This window comes from Cynocephalus volans, chromosome 6 (genome assembly GCF_027409185.1).
Source record: "Cynocephalus volans isolate mCynVol1 chromosome 6, mCynVol1.pri, whole genome shotgun sequence".
In the NCBI taxonomy this organism is placed as follows: Eukaryota; Metazoa; Chordata; class Mammalia; order Dermoptera; family Cynocephalidae; genus Cynocephalus; species Cynocephalus volans.
The window spans coordinates 72,107,838-72,134,508 of NC_084465.1; the positions used below are offsets into that span (position 1 = coordinate 72,107,838).

General features: G+C 39.6%; 1 protein-coding gene across 10 annotated transcripts in view; it reads right to left on the bottom strand.

Annotated features, from left to right (window-relative positions):
* ICA1 (islet cell autoantigen 1) overlaps positions 1-12,890 on the bottom strand; it is a 156,463-nt gene extending 143,573 nt beyond the window's left edge. For 9 of the 10 annotated variants that reach the window (XM_063098784.1, XM_063098780.1, XM_063098782.1 and 6 more), the window contains exon 1: positions 12,804-12,890. The gene's annotated coding sequence lies outside the window, so the exon portion shown is untranslated. Of the gene's footprint in view, positions 1-12,476; positions 12,589-12,803 lie in introns of those variants that run through there. The other variant, XM_063098776.1, reaches the window with a different exon arrangement.
* Positions 12,891-26,671: the final 13,781 nt, after the last annotated feature.

Sequence of the window (26,671 nt, forward strand, 5' to 3'; positions counted from 1 at the left end):
TGATGTGGGTACAAAGTGGCAGCACAGAACAACCCCATAGTGAAATCACTTGTCTCCAAACACCAGCTTCAGAGCACCACATACCATTGAATCTAAGGTGCAAATCTTTAAACTTCGTATCTAGACATTAACAACAATGTTTAAAAATGTTATTTTTAAAAGTATCATTTAAAATTGCTTCAAGAATATAAAGCTCACAAGAATAAATCTAACAAAGGATGTACCTGACCTATATGGACAAAATTATAAACTTAATTAAGGGACGTTAATGAAAAAAAAAAAAAATAAGGTGCGAATCTGCTCAAGTTCCAATATTCCTGAAACCAGGATGTATGTTACAATCACTACCTTGTTAACTGTTTAGCAGTCATTTTTCTTTCTTCATGGAATATAAAACAGGCTTCACGAGTAATGGTTTCTTATATTTGATAAAATGAGGAATAATTCTTTAAAATTAAACTTCAGTAAAATTACACATCACCATATGCCACTGACTTTGGGGCTATCTGGGTTTTACTGAAAGGGAGAATTTGCAGTCAGGGAATGCCAGTGTTGCCAGTAACGAGGAATGAGTGCCACATCAGAGGAAGGTGCCCAGGGTAGAGGGACATGGACGAGGAGACATAGAGCTGGCTTCGTGCACGGCCTCTGGGCTGTCTCTCTAAGAATTAGTAGTTGCTGGTCAGGTAAAGGATGGGAGTGTTGGTGGGGGCAGTCAGATGGGGGTCTTGTTCTAGGCAGAAGGAAATCAATGGAACAAATTCTTCCACAGTAGAACTGCATAGTGGGGATTGTAACCAACCATAAGTAGTTGCACAAAAAGAATGAGACGTGACAGGGGACACACAGGGGCCAGTCTCTGAAGGCATGTGTGCCACTTTTAGCAGTTACATTTACTCAGCAGCCCCTGGAGGACAGAGCACTCGGTGCTGTTTATTTCACATTTAGTGAGCAGCTTTTTTGTGCTGCTGTTACTCGGGAGTTAATCTTGACCATCTATCACAAAGGCTGGAAGCCTGTGGCATGTCTCTTGGATTTAGTTTGTAATTGTCTGATACTAATTTATATAAATTTCTCCCCGCTCCATTTTCCCATGATTTCAGAGATCAGCTTCATCTGGAAATATAACCAGTTTTCAAAATTGTTTTCTTTCATACAGGGAAACTTACATGTCAGGCAATAATTTTATAAAGCTCAAATGTAGTTAACTTTCCTCAGAGAAGCAGAAATGCAAGCCTCCTATCCAGTTTATCAGACCATTTCCTTTCAAATGATCTGAAGTGATGCAGGTCTTTGGGTTTTATTTCTCTGCTGTGTTAACTTCAGAGGTGAGAAACAATCAGATGAAATAGGGACCTGTGACTCAGAGAGGTGACTAACAAATCATGGCCTGGGAGCACAAATCCCATTAGCTTCAGAGCCAGGGCTTCAATGCAGGTTTCTAGACCGGTCTAATGAAAAGAAGAAATACAAATTTGTCAGAGATTCCAGATACTGAGGTAAGAAATAATTGAACGTCTGTACATTTCTTTTGGGCCGAATATATTTTCATCTTTTTTTTTCTTAGAGGTTTATGTCTAATCAATTTCCCTTATGAAAAAATAATGATTTTTACAACTTCCTGTGAAGAGAAACAAGTGTGTTTTGAGTATAAATATTAAAATGGTTTCAGTAAAAACAGTGCAAAAACTGGCACAATTTCTCCAGGCATAATTAGCTACATTTATTATTATTGTAAAAATCTTGATTCATCGAATTGTGTTCTCATATAGTTGAGAAAGGGAGATCCCGTGGAGAGTGGAGAGCTGAATTAGCCTTCCATCTTTTCAAAAGCTAAACATTAATTAAAGTTATACGATTTTGACTAGTTTTTATGGGTGTTTTTCCTGTCTCTCAGATAGTACACAGCTTTTCCTTTCAGATTTTGATAGGGTTATGATTACCTGAGCATTTCACATAACTTTCCATAAATTCTGGTTCTAGTTTTGTATCTCCTACAAGTGATTTTTTGATATTTCATAAATGCACAAGTAAATGTAAAACAGGATCATTCTTTAATTTTGTGAGGCAGCAAGTCTTACAAGAGGAAAACAGAATTCTGACCTTATTCAAGGCAGCTAAAAGATAGATGGGTTTTAATTTAAACCCTACAGATACAAGTCACTGTTAAAATTTACATTTTCTGTTAATGAATTGGGGTCTTAGGACATTTTCAAATTATCATTTTATTCATATTTCAACTCAGGTGTTATACAGGGCAGTAATTAAGCTTAATAACTCCCTAAAAACTATTAAAACCACACACCTAACGTAAATATTTTTAATGTCCCCCAATATGTTCCTCAATGTAAACAAAAGCTGGTAAATCCTTGATTGTGCCACAGACTTGTGCCTCCTCTGAGTCACTTCACCTACCTCGCTTCACTTGGCTCATCCGTAAAATAGCAGACTAGGACAGCTGACATCTAGGATGCTCTCAGTCACAAAAACTATAAAAGTAATTTTAGTTACTTTCATAAATATTTATATCTGAGAGAAAGCTTAGAGATTATCAACACAACATGTGCCTTTTTAAAGATGAAGAAATCAGAGTTTTAAAGATGGAGACATGTCCAAGATCGAGGTAAAAATCAAGTTCACAAGGAGGAATGCTGCGAATGAAACACTAATCAACCAATTAACAACCTGCTTCTCTCCTCAGCCTCTTCAGCTATTCCAAGAGATGTTTCTTAAAGGAAAATATCAAATATAACAGAAACTAAAAAAAAATAGCCAAGTTATTCTCTAAAATGCTATCATCTTCAATGTTAATATTATTTAAAAATATTATATCCTCACAATACAAACTAAAATCAAACCACAAAACTCAAACTGCTCACAAGCGGTATGGTCTAGGTCTTGTTCCTCTTTCTCTTGCTTAAAGTCCTCCTTTCGAAGGATGGTTAATGGTGAATTTTGTGCTACAACAAAAATCATGGGCAGCAATAACAGAGAGACTGGCATTTGCAAACAAACCTAAAAGTCATCTACAAGAGCTAATAATATAAAATGGATGAGAAGACTAGAAGCAGAAAAAGAACAAATAGGTTGCCTTTGCTAAAGAAAAGAGTAATTAAAAAACAACTTTTATAAAGTAAATTTGCCTTTGATTTTATTTAGGTTGGTTTACATAACTTTCAAATGCAGATTAAAATTTAGCATACAGATTTTAATCTGTATTTATGGTGGCATTTTCTCTAAAAGCTTTACCTCAAAAGGTGAAGAATGAAGGAACACAAAAGTCACAATCAGCTTCTCTAAAGAAATACTGTATATACCCTTCAGTGTCAGCACAGAACATATTAAATGACAGGACTAAATGTTATCCTTAAATTATATTTCATCTGAGATCCAATTATAAACCTTGGAAGGCTCTTATAAATATTACTTTAAAGAATGACACCAACTTTAAAAATTTTTTTATGGAAGAATAATCTGAGATAAATTAACTTTATCATCTAAGACTATGCTGTCCAATATAGCAGCTGCTAGCCACATGGCTACTGAGCACTTGAAATTTGGCTAGTATGAATCAGATATGCTCTAAATATAAAACTTGCACTGGATTTTGAAGACTTCGTACAAAAAAAAAAGTAAAATGTCTTATTGATGAATCTATATTTTATATTTATTTATATTTATACAAGTTATTTCATATTGATATATTTGCACATATTTAAATTTTATACAATTACATTTATATATTATATATTGTGTTTACATAAAATGTATATTACATTCTATTTTATATTTAATCATAGTTTATATTTATTACATACTTATTTTTATATTTTATCTTGAAATATTTTTGATATATTGGGTTAACTAAAATATATTATCAAGTTAATTTCACCTATTTCTTTTTATTTTTAAAATGTGCCTACTAGAATATTTTAAATTACATTATATTTTTGTTGGACAGCCTAGGTCTAAGGCATTAAGCGAATCAGCAAAGAGCTAGAAATAAACTCTATAACTTAGGTACTTAGGTCACTAATATTCTCTACTAGTTAAACACCTTTAAATAGTTCTTTTTGCCCAGAATCTCTGATGATTATTCTGGCAGAGATGTCATTACAAAAATAAAATCATACACACACACACACACAGACTGCATAAATATGTATATATATATATACATATATATATATTTTTTCTTTTAAAATGACCTACAAAATGGTTGCACTCCATATTTTCATAATCAGTTGTTTTATAACAGGTCCAAGTCTATGTGTAAAGTGTCCTGTTTCAAATCAGATTCATGCGAATGATAAGTAAAGTGGATGGACGACAAGACCACCAGAAGTGAAAAGATAAGGACATTCTCTCTCTCTCTCCAATATCTTTATCTATATAATATATAGATATATGTACACATGCATATATATAAAATGAATGCATACTCATATATTTATCAATAAAATATAATTCATATACATATAAAGATATGAATGCTTAGTTATGAAACAAGTGTGAAGACAGAATAAGAGTATGAATGCAGGGATGACAATTATATGAAATTGCACATAAGCATAATGTCAGCAATCAGAGAATAATTAGGGAAACACTAATGTTTACAAGTTTCTCTTTCTTTCAGGTTAAATTCATAATTTATAGAGCATTTAGTCCAACCTCCTCTTTTCATCAGTGACAGAACTGCAGCCCAGGACTGAAGAAAACTTCCCAAGGCACAGAGTAAACCTCGTTTCATTAATCTTAAGTTACTGAAATATACAGACACCAATATGTAGTTTTAAAAAAGTCTATGCCGTGCACTAGTCCTTTCTCTGGAAATGGCACATATTGGAGGACTTTCCTGGGTTAAGCTGTGAAGAGGGGAGGGAGGAACAAGAGCCCCTCAGGAGTCAGCAGCCAAGGGCAGCGGGCAGAAAGAGAAAGCTCTGCACTAACAGAGCCACCCTTGCCTTTATCAGGTCCAGATGGTGTTATTTGAGAGCTAATAAAAGATACCTTTTCCAGGTTCTCCCTACTTTCTCAGGGAATGAGCTTATGAGATTAAATAGCAGCAAAGCCCAGAGCTCATAAGGCACAAGCCTGGTATTTTTGACCAGGAGCAGGAAAGACAGGGCCATTGGGCATAAACCTGGTAGGGTGGGCCCAGGTAGAATAAGCAGGAAACTGCACCAAGGCCCTGAGCTCCAGGTCAGGAGTGCAGAGAAGAGAGAAGCAGGAAGCAGACAGAGTAGGGAAGTGGTTTGGCACCAACACAATATTTACATACTTCACAACGACACCAATGCTGTGTATGGCAACACTGAGGAGATAATATTAGGTGTCAGGACACTAAACTCCTGGCCTTCAGGGAGCAAGGGGTAGAAGAAAACTCCCCAGGGTGACGACGGGCAATCTCCCTCCTCATGCACTCTGGGGAACCATGGCCTTGGCACTGCACTGGGCACCTTCCTTGGTAGCTTCCACTCCCTGTACACAATTGCTCGCTTCTTTGGAACTATCCAGCATGATGATCATAACCACTGCCCTTCCCGTCCTTCTCTCTAAAAAGGATGAGCTCTACTCTCTTTCTCGTCCCCACCTTAGTCCATCTATTATCCTTTCTCTTTCAAGGTAATCAATCCCCCTTGCTTCCTGCCCTTGGCCCATATCCTTCAACCTCTTTCCCCCTCTAATTACCATCCTCTTCCTTCTCTTCACAGTCACAGTCCTCTAAGCCCATGCAGCCTGGTTCCTTTCTCCACCACCCAGAGCAGATCTTCACTATGGGCCCAACTCAGTCCTTGTGTCACTTGACCTTCAAACTATGCTCCTTCTCCTCTTAAAATGTTCTGTTTATTTCTCAGAAAACACTCTCCAAAGCTTCTGTCTTTTCCATTTTCTTCATCAGCTCCTCTTCTTCTGTGCCCATATCTCAAATATCAGTGATCTGTAAGGTCCTAACCTTGGCTGATTTCTACTACACTTTACTTGCTCCCTTTAGGTGATGTCATACACGTCCATGGTTTCAACCACCAGCTGTATGCCAGTGCTTCCCAAATTAAACACCCCTCCAGGGCACCAGACCCACATTTCCATTTCCCCATTGTAATCTTCTCCTGGGTGTCCCATAAGCATTTCAAATTCAGCACATCTAAGACCACACTGCTCTCTCTCCAACTCTTCCTGTGATCTCTATGTTAATTACCAGCACTAAATGCACTGAGTGGCCTAAATTAGGAACTTTGTATCTTTTGTGCCGGTCTCCAAATTCTCTCCATTCTACCTCTTAACAAGCAACTAAATACATCTTCCTCTTTCTATCTTCACAGCGAGGACTTACTCTAGGCCTTAAGAGGCAACACTATTCCTGAACCTGCCCACTCCAATCTTTTATACCATGGCTTGAACTATTACTATAAAATGCAAATCTAATAGTACCACTCTCCTACTTAAAATGCTTTAATCACTTTCTCTTTGCCACTAGAGAAATACCAAAGTTCTTAGCAAAAATCACAAGCTCCTTCCACATTCTGGCTCCCTTCCCCCCAAATTTTACTATACCTCTTACAGAACAATTCCTTCTGGTCATTTCAGAATGCTAGAGCTTCTGTGAATATACTATGCCACTGCAAGGTGTAGAGATGATTCTTTCTACTTGGAATGCCCTCCCCTCCTTTGTCCATGTTGGGAAAATAGAATAATATAATCAGGTTCCCTCGTCTTAGGTCAGGTTGGGGGTGGTACAACATTCTTTGTAAATAAATTGTGTGGGGGGGTGGGTGGAGTTGGTGAGCATTTGCAGTGCTGCCACCTTGGCTGGCATCTGCCTCAGGCAGACACCGCTCTGCGCAGCCATGCTTTCCAACCTACAGCTTCCAAGGACCTGTTTGCTGGTTACCTAGCTCACAGACCTGCCTGTGAGGGGTCTGGTTACCCAGCCTGGTGTGTGAGGGATCTGGGGACACAGCTTGGCATGTGAAGGGTTTGTGACCCAGTCTGGACAAAAGGCTTAAGGGGTCTGTGAGCTCCAGACCCAGCCCTAGCTCGACAATTGGAGTTGTCAGCAGGATTTCAACATTAGCCTAGCACTACAATTGGCGTAGTCGGCAGGATTACAGGCAAGTAAAAGAGCATGATAATTGGCATAGTTGGCAGGATTCTGAACAGGTACTGGAGCTGAAAGCCTTTGGAAGGAAGAAATGTGGCTACTTTTGAATATGCTGTGCCCTATGGCAACTTTCCTGTTCACTGGGGTCTGGTTGCTGCTCACTGTATTGCAAGGCAGCATAGACCAGGCACTATAATGGAAAACCCCTCGGGAGGCGGAGGAAATGTGGCTATCCTTGAGCTTGTGATGCCCAGTGGCCACTTTTCTGCTGACCCAGCCTGGCGTGTGAGGGGTCTGGTGAGCCAGCCTGGCATGTGAAGGGTTTGTGACCCAGTCCGTGAATGGGCTCGAGGGGTCTGTGAGCTCCAGACCCAGCCCTAGCTCAACAATTGGCCCAGTTGGCAGGATTACGGGCAAGTAAAAGAGCACAACAGTCCAACTGACTGACTTAAAACTGACTTCAAGAGTCTCCTCAAATGTCACCTTCTTAGTGAAACCTTCCCAACCAAACACCTGCTCTCCTCCCCCCTTCCCTAGAGGTCCCCACTCCTGTCCTCCTCACTGAACTGCCCCTTGCTGGTGGTGCCACTGCACTCCTATTACTTTCCTGCAACGGGCTGCAGGTCCCTTGAGAGCAGGGACCCTAATGTTCATCTTTGCCACCTTAGCACCAAGCACAGCACCTGAAACACAGTAGGCTTTTAGTAAGTATATACTGGACGAAGGGTAATAATTATGTGCTGCCATTTGCTGAGCGCTTTACACGTGTGAAGCACCTAACACCATTGTCTCATCTCCACAACACTGTGAAGGGGATAGCACCCCATTTGGCAAGTGAGAAAAAAAGCTTAGAAAAGTGAAGTAATCTGCCCAAAGTCAACAACTAGTAAGCTCAAATCTGCTTTTGACTACTGAGCTCTTGTTTTAAACCACTTCACTCTACTCTTGGATGAAAGGAGGTTGGTTAATTGGCAATGTTTCTATAAGAACAATCTCTCCAATCACAGACACAGGTGTTGTGTCAGTCCCAAATCCATCGCCACCATGGTGCTACTATGCACACCAAAACCTGCAATTGCTGATGGATGCCCGGTGGCTATGTGGGTTCCTACGAATAAGGAGAAGGGGCATCAAAATTAGCCCCTTGGTCTCTGGCCGAGGTGTACCCCAGAAACACCACAGAGAAGGCTGGATTTCCTCTAAGAACTATTAGGTTTCAGACACTGGTGTCCCTGCCTATTCTGGGAACATAAAAGTGGGAGTGAGTGATCATGATGCTGGTAAATAGTGGAATGAGTTTTTATGTGTGTGCTCTTGGAAAGTAGTTGCAATACTTCGGAGTCACTCCATGTCCAAATATCTCACCACCTAGAACTAGAGGACCTTTCTACTCTCAAATCTAGACTCTTTAGGTTAACAATTACTATTATCTCTATATTCAGTGGTCCATCACTGAACACATGTACCTTGTGTTTCCCACTTCCCAGTATTGTATTACGTTCACTTGTCTTTTGCAGTCACCCTCTTTTAATTTCATGTATTTTCTGCTAAATGTATTCTAAAATTGACGCCTGCAATATTCTCTAATTATAATGACTTTTCAATATCAGACTTCTATTTTCTACTAATACCTCTACCACTGCCACAACTATCCAGCACATAATTGAAATCAGTCCTATGCTTACAACTGATTAATGCATTTAATCCTCCCAACTCACAGATGATCAAACTTGCCCAAGGCCGCTATCTAATAAGGGACACATATACATATTGGGCTCCAGACATAAGGACTATTTGCCAATATTCTCTCCCTTACCTCTGGGCCTTTGTACACATGGATACTCTGTTGGGAACTCTCTCCCACTTCCAACTCTTATTCACCTGCTGAATTGCTATTGGTCCTTTAAGGCTCTACTCAAGGGCTTCCTCTTTCACAAGACTTTTCAGGTTTTCTCTGCCCTTTCTCCTGTCTGGGTAAGCCTGTGCCCTGGGCTTCATCATGCCCTAGGCTGCTCTCTATCCCCTCCCTGCTTTCACAGGAAGGAAACTTTCAGCAGACTCCTCTTTCTCCCTCACCAGCTGTACGCTCCTTCAAAGCACAGCAGGGTCTGGGTATTGTCTTGGGATTCCCAACATTTAGCACAGTGCGTGGCAATCGGCACATATACAACAGATACTTGTTGAATACTGAGTAAGTCACCCCACTTCTCTGATTTGGTCAAAGGCCTAGTGAATGATGTCATCTGACTTAGCAGGAGAGACTGATGATTCTCATCATGAGAGATGCAGGATGTGGGTTTCCCAGCTTTTCACAAACTCATTCCCTCTTATCAGGTTTACAAAGGGAAAAATGTTTCTCAAACTTTAATGTACACATGGGATCTTGTTAAAATGCAGGTTTAAATTTGGTAGGTCTGGAGGGGAGGGGCAGGCAGGCTAAGATTCTGCATTTCTAACAAGCTCCCAGGGGAAGCCGATGCTGCTGGGGTCCATGGACCACTTTTGAGTGGCAGGGACTTGGAAGGTCTATCCCCACTGGAACAAATTAGCTTTGCTTTGTTCCTGGACCACAGATTGCATTCCCCAACTTCAGACAATATTCTTTATAAAGCCCAGTCTCTCCGTGTTGGTACAAAATTACTTGAACCACTCAAAAACAAATTGGAACACATTCCCTATCACAGGTAAAGCAGTGGCATCCTTTCCAGGTACAAATAGCACATATGTTTAGCATGTGAAAGAATAATTAATTGCTACTACTTCAGTCCTATTCATTGTGCAGAGCATTTTATATATAGTATTTCTAATCCCCACCACAATGCCACGAGGTAGATATTCCTGTTCTGTAGACAAGGAAATGGAAATTTAGAGAGCTTAAGAAATGTGCTCAAGGTCACACAGCTAGTTAGGCATTGCAGCTGGGGTTCCAATCCTGCCCCATTGGGATCCAAAGCCTGTGTGTTTCCTGCACTTCTTTATGGGGTATGATTCTATATGAATCATACCTATTGATTCTATCATATAGAATCAATCACTTCTATATGATTGTGGTACAAAATGTACCAGCTTTAGAGTAAAAAAAAAAAAAAAAAAAAATGGGGAAAAATGTTTTTCCTCTGTCAGTCTTTGAGTTTAAGGCTCTGTTGAGGCAGATTCTGGATGGGAGTAGGGATGGGGATAAAGTTTACTAACTAGTGATCTTTGTTACCTAATGGACAAAAACATGCAGATAGCCTCTTTGTCTACGAGGCCCATAAATCTGATAAGGCAGAAAGGAATAAAAAGGACACTTGTGACCAGAGTGCTCATTATAATTGCTGCCTCCTACCCTCAGGCTTCTAGCTGTCAGGCTCAACCCATAAAGAGGAAAAATTCTTCATGACCTTTGTAGCCTATCAACTTCTTCACCCTCTCCTGTATGACGTTTCTGTAACCTTAAAGTTCACACCAAATGCAGGTTTACCCTACGGTGTATGTCACAGTTGCCACACCTTTGATAAAACTGCCTGCACCTGAAAAAACATACTATGCAGTCAAATACCTTGAAAATGCAGCAATTTTGAAGATTTTCTTTTGAGCAACAAAATTTTCTACACTTTTCATAAGGTTGATGGGGAGAGAGATGCACGGTAATAAAGATGCTCAGAGAAAGCACAGATACTCAAATGTACCAAATGATGGAAAACAGCTATAATATAAACCACCCAGGCAATAACCATCCAGTGTCTTTAGCATTGGATGAACCATGGGTCAGTTTTTTAACCTCTCTCCGCTATTACAATAGCACTCTGTAGCTTAACTATGATGTTTTCTAAAGATTCACCTTTAACAACAGTACAATTACCTACTTATGCAATACAAAAAGATGAGATAAGAAAGTAACATCTGCAATTAAATACGTATGTATTAGTCTAAAACCAAACAGCGATATCTGAGCTATTAAGGATTATAAACTGATTTTGTTCCTATGGTATTCTCTACACATGATGTTTCAAAAAAAAGACTGAAACCTAAAAAGAAAATCTTTAGTCTGAAAACTCACTTAAAAGCATTTTTAGAATGTGTGTGTGTTTTAAATAGAAGGTAAGAAACTGAGTCTGGAGTGTTGATTTCCAACTAATAAAGTATTTCCTATTTTACTCCCCAACACCAGGAACAGGTCCAATATCAGATCTAAACCACAGGGCCACAGAAACCAATTTGACATTTTTCAAATCAATTTGAGAGACTTTACTGAAATGTATGGATATGAACATGTTTGCAATGAGTCATAATTTACAGGACCTTAATGGCCAATGAGCCTTTCTTCCTACATTCAGTATCATTCCCAAACCAGCTGGTGATATATTTTCCAGGCCCTGATAATTTTTTGACAGTTACCAGATCTCTGTTAAAGCCTGCCACCCAGTTCAGGGACAAAACCCTTTTCTCGTACTGATTTTTTAATGCTATCTAAAAGAAGAGAACGTGATTCTCTTTCTGAACTATAACTCTCTACAACCAAGCAGTTAATGCCTTTCGCCAGCGTATGGACGCGGTACTTTTAAGACCCTAAAGAGAAGCTGAGTGGCTTTGGGGCAGTCCAAGTAAAAAGGCTGTTGGAAGGGTGAATGGAGAGCAGCTTTGGGGAAAGGCAGACATAATAACAGGATATGTTCATTTCTAGAGGAAGCAGCAGCTGCAACAGCCCCTGGGCAGGAAAGGCGGAGTCAGCAGCACCCAAAGGAAAAGGGCGCGCCAGGGTTTGCAGGAACCTGGCCTGCTTAGGGACTCTTGTCCGTCTGCTCCGAGACTGGTGAGCACCTCACCCGCGGGGGGCCAAGCTCACGCCTCCTGGCACTAGTGGTTACAAAGAGGTACCCATCTGTTCACTGCCGCCCCTGCCAAAGACGGGCCAGGGGGCGAAGAGAAAAAGCAGGCGCCGTGGCAGGTGAACTTGTCAACAAGTCAGCCCTGGACGCCAGTCCCTGCCCAGGAAGGACCTCGGAGTCCACCGGCTGGAGCCGCTGGGAAGGCGCGGCGCGCCGTGGGCTGGGCTGACGTGGGCGCGGGCGCTCCCAACGCCGGGGGCTGGGGGCCGGAACGCTGCGCCCCGGCTCCCCCGGGCTGACGCACGCTCTCACCGCGCGCGCATCCTCCAGACCATCCCAGGCCGGAGGGAGCGGACGGGGGAGGGGGAAGGAAAGGGGCTGATGCGGCGCCTGCACCCGGCTCAGCAGCCGAAGGAGGCGACCTGCCGGTCATCCGCCGCCAGTGGAGGGCAGAGGAGGCAGCCCCCGGCTGGCGCCCCCGACCGCCCCAGCTGCCGGGCGTCTCCCGCTGCAGCATGCAGCCCTCCCGGCGCGCGCCTGCCCCGGCCCCGGAGGGCAGGTACCTCGGAGCCCTGGCCCCCAGGAGCCTCCCGGCCGCGGTCGGAACGTCCCTCCAGGTCCCTCATCCGACGTCAGCGTCAGCAGAAGGCGCGGGAAGGGGGCGGGGGGAGCGTAGGAACCGGCTCTTCCTGCGGCGGCTGCCGCCAGCCGGAATAGCAGCCGGCGGAGCCCGTGCGCGCCGCAGCGCAGCGCAGCGGCCGGGGGGAGCGCCCGCGGTCCCGGCGCCGCCGCCACTGCCTCTCCCCGCTCTGTCCTCCCGGGATCGCCCGGCAGGTGACCCCTCCCAGCTGGACCCCGCAGCCGGGGGAGGGAGGGGACGGTGGCCTCACCTTGTTTGGGGCGGGTCGTGGTTGGGAGAGTGAGTCTCCTTCTCTCTACTCCCTGGGGTCTTTTCTCGACCCCCATCTCTTGGGGTACCCCCCCGCTGGGATCTGCGGCCCGGGGGTGACCCCGCCCCTGCTCTCCCACAGGTGTTCCACGTGTCCATAGTATTTGCGTCACAATGACCTGGCCGACAGGTGGCAGCTGCAGTGAACACCCCAGGGTTCCCTCTGTGCTGTGGGTGGTACGTGTTACTTGCGTCCACGTTAGATTTCTGTGGTTTTAGGGTACGGGAGATTAGATGACTTCAATGCCAAGAAAAGTTAGGCCTGTACCTGCAAATCAAGTTTGGGCTTAAAGGAAAAAGGTCGTATCTAAAAACAGCTGTGTATATGTATGTATGTGTATATGTACACGGATATTTTTCATCCCCGTGTATTCCTATATTTTTTATACTTAAGTTATTGGCACTTACAGCGGTTTCATCTTTTCTTATCCTTTGTCACTAGGAAAGAACCAAACCCTTGTTTCTGGGATACCCATTGCAGTGTGCAGATCACAGGAAGAAAGTGTTGGAATTGGTGCTTTCTAATATTATCTGTGCTGAAATTAAATTCCAATGTTCTGTGACTCCATCCTTGGATATGTTATATATTTATAAATAAGTTCATTGAATAGTCACTGGTCGAAACAATTTAACAGGGTGGAATGATAGTTATTGAGTAATGATGCAAACCAATCTGAAACACACAGCTAACATGAATGGGGTGCTCGCTATGAGTCAGGCATATGTTGTATGCTTTACACTTCATCCTGATAGCAACCCAGTACTGTAGGTAAAATTACTATCCCTATTTTACAGATGAAGACACTGTCCTAAGTGCCATCAAGAGGTTATTGACCAGGGATTTGAATTTAGGGTTGTCTGAACGGAAAGAGTGAGCTTAATCTCAAGATAGAATGGTGTCTGTCCGGGATGGATAAACATTTAGAAGGAAAAGATGTTGACATTTTAATAGAAAGGAAATAAGATAGCATAGCTCCAGAGATTTACATAACCTTTAAAGTTATTCTTAGGAGATACTGTTTGTCATAGATTTGAACCTGTCCCAGTATATCACAAAATGTGGAACTGGGTAGACATCAGGCTCTTAATAAATGTTTAGGAATAGACAGATACTGAATGACTGTGGTCTCCATAGTACAAAATTGCTGAAAAGCTAAGATTCAGGAGAAATTTGGGGAGAGAAAAGCATTGCTCGTATATATTAGACTTTTATGAAAAACATTCAAACTAACCCGTTAACATAAGCCAAATGATTTTGTTTATAAGAAGGAAAAAAATGGGGGGGAGGGGCTTTAAAATGAGAAACAAAGGCTTCCTTGAAAAAGATTATTAAGATATTTTCTTTTGGTATACTTGATCTCAAGAACCATTGATTTATGTGTAAAAAACCTGTTATCAAGAGTTAAAAAGAAAAAGATTATTTTTTAATGGAATGAAATGCCATTTCTAACATCATAAGTACTCAGTAAACGTTAGCTGAATATATCATCAATTAACTAAAGAGTATGGAAAAGAATAGCCCAGGCTGGCCCCGGTTGGCTCAGTTGGTTAAAGCACAGTGTTATAATGCCAAGGTCAAAGGGTTCAGATCCCCATACTGGCCAGCCACAAAAAAGGAAAAAACAAAAAATATGGACCACACAAAAAGAGGTTTTATTTCTGACTCTATAATGTTTTCTTTTCCACTGGTGGCAATTTACTAGTTACACGAAAATGTATTAGAAACTGCATTTATCAAAGTCTGGTTTTGTAGCAGATATTTGTTTGTTACAAGAAAGCCAGTAGAATAGCAGGTTGCTTGTGCGTTCAAAGTATCCCTCAAAATGCAGATAACTGGAACAAAAGCATGGGAGGAAGTAAAGGAGAAAGCTGATATGTAACTAGTTACTCAGGTTTCTTTTTACCTTTCCAAATGCCAAGGTGGAAACCTTGGCCGTGAGTCTAACAACCTGTGACAGAGGCTAAAAGTGGAGTCAAAGGCAATGTCTAAAAGTGAATAAATATGTGATACAAGCATTATCTGGTCAACATTGCACTGAAATTTCCTGGGCTTCAAGAGAGTTTAAGAGAAAACTTTAAGTGACTTTTCATCATTCTTAATTTTGTCCTAACACTTAGGATAATACTTAAGGAAGGAAAAAGTAAACTCCTGCTCATTCAATATCACCACAATGAATTCTTTTCCTTCCCATTTAAAAAATTGCTCCAGCTATCCCACTGCTGGGTATATACCCAGAGGAATGGAAATCATCATGTTGAAGGGATCCGTGTTTATTGCATTGCTATTTACAGTAGCCAAGAGTTGGAATCAGTCTAAATGCCCATCATCAGGTGAGTGGATAAGGAAAATGTGGCATATCTACAGAATGCAATACTCCTATGCTATTAAAAAAAAAAAAAAAAAAAACCGAAATACTACCATTCTCAGTAACATGGATGGACTTAGAGATAATTATATTAAGTGAAATAAGCCAGGCACAGAAAGAGAAATACCACATGCCCTCACTTATTTGTGGGAGCTAATAAAAATAAATAAATATACAAACAAATAAGGGGGGGAGGGGAAGAAGACACAACTATCACAACAATCTCTTGGACTTGTTAAGATAAGTGAACAGATATGATGTTGATGAGGGGGAGGAGGGGGAAAGGAGGAATTGGTAAAGGAACATGAAAATCAACTACTTTGTATATTGATAAATTAAAATAAAAAAATTAAAAACTGCTCCATGTTATAACACTAGCATTTGTTTCTGGCTATCAAGTTTTGTTTCTGTCTTGCAGAGCACCCACAAGGTGCAAATGAGAATCTGAAGCAATTTCTAGGAAGAATGGCTATTGAATGATGGGATATGAAATTGGAAAAGAAACAAGGTGCCTTTTGCAGATGCAGTAGGATGACAAAGAAACTTTTTGTCAGAAAAAAATCTATACAGATTTAATTATGTGAATCTTTTTGAGAGCATCCCAGATTCAAGATGTGCTCATTTGGACCTCATGAGTTAGGAACAGACACCCAGAATAGCAGTGGATTAAATGGGACAGAGGTTTATTTTCTCTCACATAAAAGAAATTGGAAGGTAGGCAGTCTAGGGCTGGTATGATCTTTACTGTATCATTAGGGTGTTCCCTACCTTCTCTGTTCTCTACCTCCTTCTTCTAAATAGAAGGCTGTTACATCATTCTTAGCAAAGTAATATTGTTTAAAAGTAAATCCAGGCAAGGATGTGGAGAAATCAGAATCCTCACACGCTGCTAGTGGGAATGTAAAATAGTGTAGCCACTGGAAACCAGTCTAGCAGTTCTTCAAATGATTAATCATAGAGTTGCCATATGACCCAGCAATTTCATTCTTAGGCATGTACTCAAGAGAAATAAAAACCTATGTCCACTCAAAAATTTGCACATGAATGTCAATAGCAGCATTGTCCAAAATAGTCAAAAGGTCAAAACAACCAAACTTCCCAGCAGTGGACAAATGAATAAACAAAATATAGTATATTTATATAATGGAGTATTATATGGCCATGTAAAGAAATGAAGTACTGATACATGCTACAACTACGATGAATCTTGAAACCGTTAACACTGAGTGAAATAAGCCAGTCACAAGGTCCATATATTATTTCATTCATATGAAAGTACAGACTAGGGAAATCTATAGAGACATAAAGTAGTTTAGTGATTATTTAGGGCCAGAGAGAGCATGAAAAGATTGTAGTGACAGCTATAATGTATGGGGTTTCTTTTCGAGTGATGAAAATGTTCTAAAATTGGCAGTGGTGATGCTTACACATATCTGTGAATATACAAAAAAACACTGAATTGCATGTTTTACAATTCATTGTGAATTGTATGGTATATGAATTATATCTCAATAAAGCTGTTTAAAAAGAAGTAAAGAATTTTTGGTGTTTATTAGATCATTTTATTGCAGCATACATACATGCACACACAAGATAAATCCAATAATTATCCCAGGAATAGTTACAGCGTAAGAACAACACACACACACACACACACATACATACACACACACACACATACACACACACACACACATACACACACACACACACACACATACACACACACACACCCAAGCATGTGAAGTATTCTCAGATCTCTGGATGCTGTACAAATTCTATTGACACTAAGAAGCTAAAGATGAGGAAACAGGATAGAAAAAGCTATTTATGAAAGGAGAAATATCTTAGATCCATCCGTTGGATATCTCTTAATGGTATAAAAGAAAGTTCCTGTTGCACAAATATTTTGCAAGTATCCTCTAGTCTTATAACCTCCCAGCCTTTAAAGCTATCCCTGTTTTAATCAAGGAGGAAGCAAACTGTTTACTTACAATCCCAAACAATCCTTTTAGATAAACACAACACAGAATAATACATTTTATGGAACTGGATCTAATAACAACAGGGGTGTAAAATGGTACTTGGTCCTGAGAAACTAATATTAAAGAAGGACCATTGAAGGTAAAGCAGACAAAACCAACTCCCCCTCCCACCCCCACACTGGCCTCAAATCATCTGGACCTCCAATAAAAAAAACCAAAACAAAGTAAAAAAAAAAAAAGAATCCCGGCACCAAGGCCTCACATTTCTACCTTAATTTTTTAAAAGAACACTAATTTCTGGGCCGGCCTGTGGCTCACTCGGGAGAGTGCGGTGCTGATAAAAGAACACTAATTTCTGAGACATTTTCAAATTAATGTTAGTTATTTTGAGTGAACAATTTACTTACAGGAATAGTTCATACAGGAAATCAGTTTTTTAGGAAATGAGTTTCATGATATCTTAAGGGACACTTTTGGCAGGATAATTCTAAGGTTCCTCAGTGTTTGCCAGGTTACTTTCCCTCTTCTTAGGCACTCTAAAATGCATTATATTAGCAATGAACTTCATCTAATGTGACTGGAACAGTGTCATATTCCTAATATGTAGGAATATATATTAATTTGTTTCAAGTGGAACTTAATCCATAGGCCATCTCTGATTTATGACAATGTGGACTGAATCAATAATGTTTCTTTCTTTCATGTATACATATGTATTTATATAAATGTATATATGAGCATACATATACAAATGATTATTTACATATAATAAAATCAATTTTAGTGGATTGTTGATATATATTTTTACTGTTCTAAATGCTCCTTATGCTCTCAGCCAACATGAGCAATGGTCACCATACAGCAAAGGAATGTTCTGCCAGTTGTTCCAGACAGATATTTGTAGTCCCCTGTAGCTCTGCAATGCTTTTATTTTCTGACTCACATTTGGCAGCATCATGTGTACTCATTGTTCCTCTCCCATAGTAGAGGAAGTTAAGATAGAGATTAAGCTATGATTATTATCAGTGTGTTTAATAAGAGCCATACATACATATAAATTTCTCCAAAGCTCAGCTCATTAATAAGAAAAAAATCACTTTCCCTTCAGAGTTGCTGGAAGATTAAAATTAGATAGTTTATAAGAATGAACTTTGAAAAAATGGTGCTTCAAAATTATTACTAAAATTATTGCCTGACTTTTACTGGTGTTAGAAATTTAAAGAAAAATTAAGTTAAATTTTATTGGCAAAAATAAAGTCATCTATTCCTGGATTGTGTAATACTTAAGGAGTTGGATACAGTCAAGAGCATGGACTAAGTATGCTGGCCGATTTGGGTTTAATTCCTTTGATCATTTGTACTCTCCACGTAGCAAAACAAAGATTTTGTTATACCCTCAGCAGAGCTAGTTATATCTTTAAGTGAATTTGTGTGTGCATGTGAAAATAGAACAAATGTTTAATTAGTAGCATTAACTTTTGTTAATTAAAATTAACTTCCTTTCCCTTCAGAATTAAGGCTACAATGAAAAGAAGAGGCTTGTTTTACACTGAGAGAAAGGTAATTATTTTCAGTGCCAGCTTAGACTTCCGCATAAATAACACAGCTCTCCACCCCTCCATCCCCAGTATCATCCATTGGAACTTCTGCAAGAGAAATACTGGTAGTGGCATTAAATTGGGACATCTTATTCACTGCAGGTGAAGAATTCTGTCTGTCATATGTCTTGGAGTATAATCCTGCTTCTGACTAGGAACTGTAACAGGTTTGGGCAAACCTTAGCCCAGATTTCACAGCTGTGCCCTGGTCTTGGTAGATATAGGACTAATGACCCCTCAAAGGGTCACACTGTTCTGTAAACAATGAGACCTAACTGAAAGATTAGGATGGAATTCTCCATGTCCTTGGTATTTATGTCTTCCTCTACACAGGGAGGAGAATTTAGAAGAGTCACTAAGAACGCAAGTGCAGATGGTAAAGGTAGTTTAGGTGAAAATGGACCAAACGTTTGGTTTAATAATGGAATAAAAGGGTAAATCAGGACTACAATCCCTATTTCCTAACTCTCAAACTGATGAGCTTCTCCTCTACTAGTTTTAACTCAGTCACTAACTTGCTTTGGCAGAGACTTAGGAATTTCCTCAATAATTATTCTCTCCCCTTTTCTATAGTAATATAAGTTTCAGCTGAACACATTGTTGCCTACTTAAAGACTTTGAAAAACTTCAGCCATACCCAGAATAGCCAACACAATACTGAAGGAGAAAAACAAAGTTGAAGAACTGACACTTCCTGACTTCAAAACTTCCTATAAAGGTAAAGTAAGCAAGACAGTGTGGCACTGGCAAAAGAATAGACAAATTGATCAATAGAACAGAATACAGAGCTCAGAAGTAGACACTCACAAATATAGTCACCTGATCTTTGACAAAGGAACAAAGGCAAGTCAATGGAGAAAAGATAGTCTTTTCAACAAGTGGTGCTAAACAACTGGATATTCAAATGCAAAAAAAATTAACCTAGACACATCTCACAAAATTAACTCAAAATGGACCATAAACTTAAGTGTAAACCACAAAACTATAAACTATAAAACTCCTAGAAGATAAAAATAGAAGAAAATCTAGATAACCTTGAGTTTCGTGATGGTACAACACCAAAGGCACTACTTGTGAAAGAAAAAAATGGATAAGTTGAGCTTTATTAAAATTAAAAATGTCTTTTCTGTGAAAGACATTGTCAGGAGAATGAGAAGACATGCTACATACTGCAAGAAAATATTTTCAGAAAACATATCTGATTAAAGGACTGTTATCAAAAATATACAAAGAACTCCTAAGCCTCAACAATAAGAAAATGAACAATCCAATTAAAAAATGACACCTCACCAAAGATGATATACACGTGGCAAATAAACATATAAAAATGCATATCATATGTAATTAGGGAATTGCAAATTAAAACAACGAGATACCAGTGCACACCTATTAGAAAAGCCAAAATCCAAAACACTGACAACACCAAATGCTAGTGCAGATTTGAAGCAAAAGGAATTCTTCATTGTTGGTGGGAATGCAAAATTGTATAGCAACTTTGGTAGAAAGTCTGGCATTTTTTTTTTTATAAAATTAAACATGCTCTTACCATACTATCTAGCAATTGCACTCTTTGGTATTTACCCAAACGAGTTGAAAACACGTCCACACAAAAACGTGTACAGGAATATTTATAGCAACTTTATTCATAACAGCCAAAAATCTCAAGAAACCAAGATGTCCTTCATAGGCAAGTGGATAAACTGTGGTACATCCATACAATGAAATGTTATTGAATGTTAAAAAGAAGTGAGCTATTAGGCCACAAAAAAGCATGGAAGAACCTTAGATGGATAATGCTAAGTGAAAGAAGCCAGTCCAAAAAGGCCACATGTTGGGCCGACCCCGTGGCTCACTCGGGAGAGTGCAGCGCTGGTAGCGCCGCGGCTGCGGGTTCGGATCCTATATAGGGATGGCCGATGCGCTCACTGGCTGAGTGTGGTGCGGACGACACCAAGCTAAGGGTTGCGATCCCCTTACTGGTCATAAAAAAAAAAAAAAAAAAGTCCACATGTATATGATTTCAACTATATGACATCCTGGAAAAGGAAAAACTAAGGAGACAGTGAAAATATTAGTGGTTGCTGGGGGCTTAGGGAATGGAGTGATGAATACACAGAACATGGGATTTTTAGAGCAGTGAAACTATCCTGTGTGATACTGTAATAGTGAGTATATGATATTATACATTTGTCAGCACTCACAGAACTGTAAAGCAATATGAAGAGTGAACCCCAAAGTAGATTATGAACTTTAGTTATTGCTATGGTCTGGATGTGTCCCTCCTAAATTCAAGTTGGAAACTAAGATCCAGTGTGATAGTATTAAGAGGTTGGGCCTTTGGGGGAGTGATTAAGTCTTGAGGGCTCTGCGCTCTTGAGTAGGATTAGTGCCCTTATGAAAGAGGTTGAAGGGAACACCTTGGTACCTTTTATTCTTCTGGCATATGGGGACAGACGTTCCTCTTTTCCTCCATGTGAGGATGCAACAAGAAGCCACAATCTTGGAAGCAAAGAGCAAGCCCTTACCAGACATCAGATTTGCTGGTGCCTTGCTCTTAGACTTCCCAGCCTCCTGAGTTGTGACAAATAAATTTCTATTATTTATAAATTACCCAGCCTAAAGTATTTTTGTTACAGCAGCCTGAACAGACTAAGACAGCGTACTAGTGCAAGATATTAATAATAGAGAAAACTCTGTGTGTGTGTGTGTGTGTGTGTGTGTGTGTGTGTGTAAGGGCATATGGGAACTCTGTGGACTTGTTGCTTGATTTTTCTGTAAAACTAAAACTGCTCTAAAAAATAGTCCATTATTTTTTTTTTAAACTTCAGCTATTATTTCTTCAAAAACTGTTTTGGTTCCTTCCTCTCTTTCCTCTCCTTTGGAGACTTCAACTACACATATATTCAGCTGCTTAAAGTTGTTCCATCTAAGGGAAAGATTAGCTAAGTGAATTATGGTACATTTATGTGTTAGAACACTGCCAGTTATCACAAAGAATGAGGTCACGATATTTTCTTTCTTTTTTTTTAAGTGAAAATAGCAGCTTGCACAACACCATGTGAAATATGATTCTGTTTATGTAAATATTTTATATGTAATATTAAAATTTTCAGTGTTATTCACTAAAATATTAACTGAGGCTATCTCTGGGGAGTGATCTCTTTTTGGCTGAGATTGGAGGTAGGAGAAAGTTGTATTTTTCACTTACACTCTTTTGTAATGTTTGGGTTTTTTTTACAGTATACATGTAATATTTTATAATTAGCAAGAAGAAAGATTAAATTTTGACACCAGAAAAAAAAAATAGAAGAGATTCTCACATTTGAAAATGTTGGGAAATACTGGTTTATATGATCTCTAAAATTCCCTACTGTGTAATATTCAGTAATTCTATCGACTAGACTAGCCTTTAAGATTAATCTAGTACTGAGTCTTTCAGTGCTAAATTCCATAAATTCCTCCCACCTGTTCCCATGACAATTGTGAATTGTGTAGGTAAATGTTAGACATTCCCCAATGGGGAGACCCTTACACTGGTTCAAGCTTTTCTTATTTTTTTCTCATTCAAGTGACTTTATTCCTGGGTGACAATCTTAGTATGGGAGACGTGAAGAAAGACTAGGGGCTGGAAAGGCTATAAGTGGCTCTAGGAATCTTATCACCCTTTAGGGGGTCTGAGGTAGTCCAGATTTGTGTGGGAAGGGAGGATCATGAATTGACTTTTCATATATAACTAGAATTTTCTATTTTATCACCAGAATTCAAGACGTCACTATTAGGATGGCTCATCATTCATTCAATCAGGATTTATTACCTCAGCCTTGATGTGACTGAATGATACTAACTTCCCAGAGCTTCTTCTCCTTGTTGTCTCAGCAAGCTTACAAACCTCAAAATTATTTTGCATTTCTTTCCAGTAGTTTATCTCACGTGCTCAATAGGTTGCTAAATTCCGATTCATTACAAGTTTATGATTCACTACAAGAAATTACAGTTTCTTTTATAGCATCTCTCAGTTGTTCTGTCCATTTTGCTCAGTTTCTATTATCTTTCCAACCCTATGTCTTATTTGGAATTTTAAAAAGTTTGTTCTGCCTAGGACTGTGTATTTTAAAGAATACTAACTCAGTTTAGATGATCATAAGATAAGTATTTAGGTACCTTTTGTACTTTATGCTGAGAATTGAGTGTGAGTGGATGTGGGTGTGTTAGGCTGTGGTGGGATGGGGAAGATGATATTTAAAGGAATAGAAGACAGAGCCCATGTCTTGAAGTTGCTCTTTAAGTATGAAGCTAATTACATATTATTTTGGTTGGCTTCAGTCCCACCTACAAAATTTTCTAAAGGTCACATCAAAATCAAATGCCTAAACAAGAAATTCAAAGCCTTCAACAGACCTAAACTGTCTTACCTTCCGATGCTGATTTCTGCTTCTCCTCCTCTGTTCACCATCCCCCATCTTCACCCTCCTTTTCCTTGAAGCATTCACCAGAAGAATGATCACTGTCTCCAGCTGCCAAGGACAAACTTGCACTGAAACTGTCTTTCAACTCCTGGCTTGGAGTCCCTCAGAAACTCCAGCCCCCTCTTTATCACTATCACCACTGCTACTGCCACTTTATCTGTATCTCCCAAGTAGTTATTTGAGTTCTTAATAAAAGCTCACTGAAGTGATCTCAAATGAAAACTTTCTTAATTAGGAAGCAAGGACTATTGGACTTATAACCCAACTCTGCTCAAACACTTTGCATTTTTCTGCAAGAAATGTACATAGGCAATTAGATCTTTGAGGTTGAGGACTCTGTCTTATTGACCTTTTGTGTCCCATAACACATCCACCATAGTGCCTTGGATGAACAATGTTAGGTGTTTAATCAAAGTTTATTGAATTAATGAATGAGTGGATAGTTTGTATACAGTTAGACCCACTGAGGGTGGGGTGTCCAGTTAATTCTCTTGGCTTTATTTTGGTAAAGTCTCTCTATTAGTTCTTAGACATTTTTAAAACCAAACTTTGATACTCAACACTATTATTTTATAATACTGATATGGTCTGATATTCTCTATGATAGTTTTTCCAAATGTATTTTATCCTAAAAATCAGGTAAACACTTGTGAAATATGCATGTTCCCTAGGCCCTTTCCAAATCAGAAATTTTTGTGCAGGGTCCTGAGACTATTTTTTAGCAACCAACTCAGGTGATTCTTATGACCAGAAGAATTTGAAAGCCCTGCTCTATTGTAAAAATTAATAGGTATTAGTTGAGGATAATTATTATCCTTGAGCTTCATGCGAAGCATAATTTCAAGAGCATTAACTTGATATTAAAACACTTGAACTTAAATCTCATTAATTACCTTCTGGGCGATTTGGGGCTAGTCTAGAGTTGCCCAAATTTTCTGCATATTAGGATCAAAGAGGATCTCTCAAAAATTCCAAACCTCAGGTTATATCCAAGACCAATAAAATCTCAATATCTAGGGCTGTGACACAGGCATCAGTATTTTTCAAGTGATTCCAACATGCAGACAAGTTTGGGAACCACTGGGCTAATTGTTTACTCCCTTTTTATACATGTTTCTTCATGTATAAAATGTTGATAATAACTCCCATTCTAAAGTGTTATTAGGAGTTAATCTAATTAATGCATGTGAACATACCTTATAAGTATTAAAAGTCTATATAAACCTAATGCATTATAATCTAGGTTTCAAAATATTTTGAATAAAAATTAACAAAGGCACGGATAGGAGTTTTACATTTTCTGTACATTTATTTTTTTTGTGGTTATTATTATGATTATCAGTTCAACAGTTTAGCTTAGATTCTGCTTGCCAAGGAGACTACTATTCAGAAAGCTGTCCTTACAATTTAGGTACATTTCCTTCAGGAGGCAGTGGAGTATTTGTGGTCCTGATTTAAAGCAGTGGTTCTCTGCCCTGACAGCTATCAAAATCTTCCCTGGCTGGGCTTTATCCCCACATATTTTGATTCAATAGATCTGGAGTGAACTGCAGCATCTATAAGTTTATAAAGATCAGCATGTGTCTGGCTAGGCTAGGCTAAGGCCTGGAATCCTGCTCACAGCGCCATTTGTCTAGCTCTTAATCCTGTTCGTAATGCCAATTGTAAAGCTAGGTGATCACACCAGTTGTCCGGCTCTTTTACCTGCCAGTAATCCTGAACTGACTGGGCCAATTGTTGAGCTAAGGCTGGGTCTGGAGCTCCTAGAACCCTCAAGCCTGTTGTCCAGACTGGGTCACAAACACTTCATATGCCAGGCTGGGTCACCAGACCCCCCCACACCAGGCTGGGTCACCAGACCCCTTCACGCAGGTCTAAGAGCTAGGTAACTGGCCACACGGTCCTTGGAGCCATAGCATGGAAAGCATGGTTGTGCTGGACAGACGCCCGGGGCGGACGCCCGCCTGCCTGCTTCACTCAAACTCCTCTCTCTCTCTCTCTCTACCCTTCTCTCTCTCTCTCTACCTCTCCCTTTCTCTCTGAAGAACACAAGAATAGCAACAAAACTAAAAAGATACATCGGTGTGCATGGCATGCACACTAACTCCACACACACACACACACACACACACACACACACACACACACACACACACACCATTTGCTTATAATGGATGTGCTAAACCACACCCTATGGGACCTGAGGCGAGGGCCCTGACCAAACTATTCTATTTTCCCAACAGCATGTGATTCTGATGCTGTGTTGCTATGAGTTTAATATTTCTGTTTAGGTCTTCTGCTATATCTATCAGATTTAGTCATAGTTCTACTTTTTAATGTCAGAAATAATTTCTTCATTGCGTAAAGCAGAAAACAACTTTAAAATGGTTTTTAAAAGTGTATAAATTCACGAGTATGATTTCTTATTACCACTACTGTTCAATCATTAACTAATCTTACAAATTTTATTTAAAATGTGTCCTAGTCCTCCTATACTCAAACCTTTTCAACGGCCATGACCTCTATTTGCCTTTTTAAAAAGTCTGAGAATATGTGGTTCGCCTGCTGGTCTTGGAGTTCTCTGTTTGAGGCAGTGGTTCTTAAGAGCTAGTGTGCATGAATAGACATGAGAGGGTCATTAACAATACATTCCATCTCAGACCTAATCAATCAATCTTTGCATTGAGGCCCAAGAGTCTGCATTTTAAGCTATCTCCTTAAGTTATTCTGATGCACATTAAATTTTGAAAACCACCAGCTCTTTGGTGCCAAGAGGCTTGGGTGGCTTTGGTAAGGTAGATACAAAGCGGGGGCTTGCAGGATCCAGATGCACATTCTGTGAGAAACTCCATGTTCCCTTCTCCCCTTCTTCAATGTTTCATCTTTGTGCAAATACTGCTATGTTACTATTTAGGTCAAAACTGGTTCAGTAACTCTGAGGAGAGTTACTGACCATTGGCTGCTAAGTTTGCAAAGGTAAGGTCTATCCACTTTTGTTGCCAATCCTAGCATGAAGCCTGAGGCAGAATAAATGCAATAAATTTTTATTGGTCTACTTTGAGGACATTTTCCTCCTCCTCCTCCTCCTCTGTTTTCTTTTCCTTCCTCAACCTGACCTTCTCCCATCTATTGTCTTTTCTCCTTGATGTGTTGGTTTGTGGTCCATTCCCGAATAAACACCCATCTAGACCACTTTTCTAAAATCATATCAATAACTATTAAATCACCCAGTTCATCCTTAAATCATAACCATAGCACATTTGATATTCACTTGGGTTAATTATTTTTCCCATTTTGTATTTAGTCTTTCTTTAGTTTCATGATTATGCTTTTATTTCCAGCAGTCTCCATTCATTTACTAGCATCTTCATACAGCCTAAGGCTTCAAGTGCCT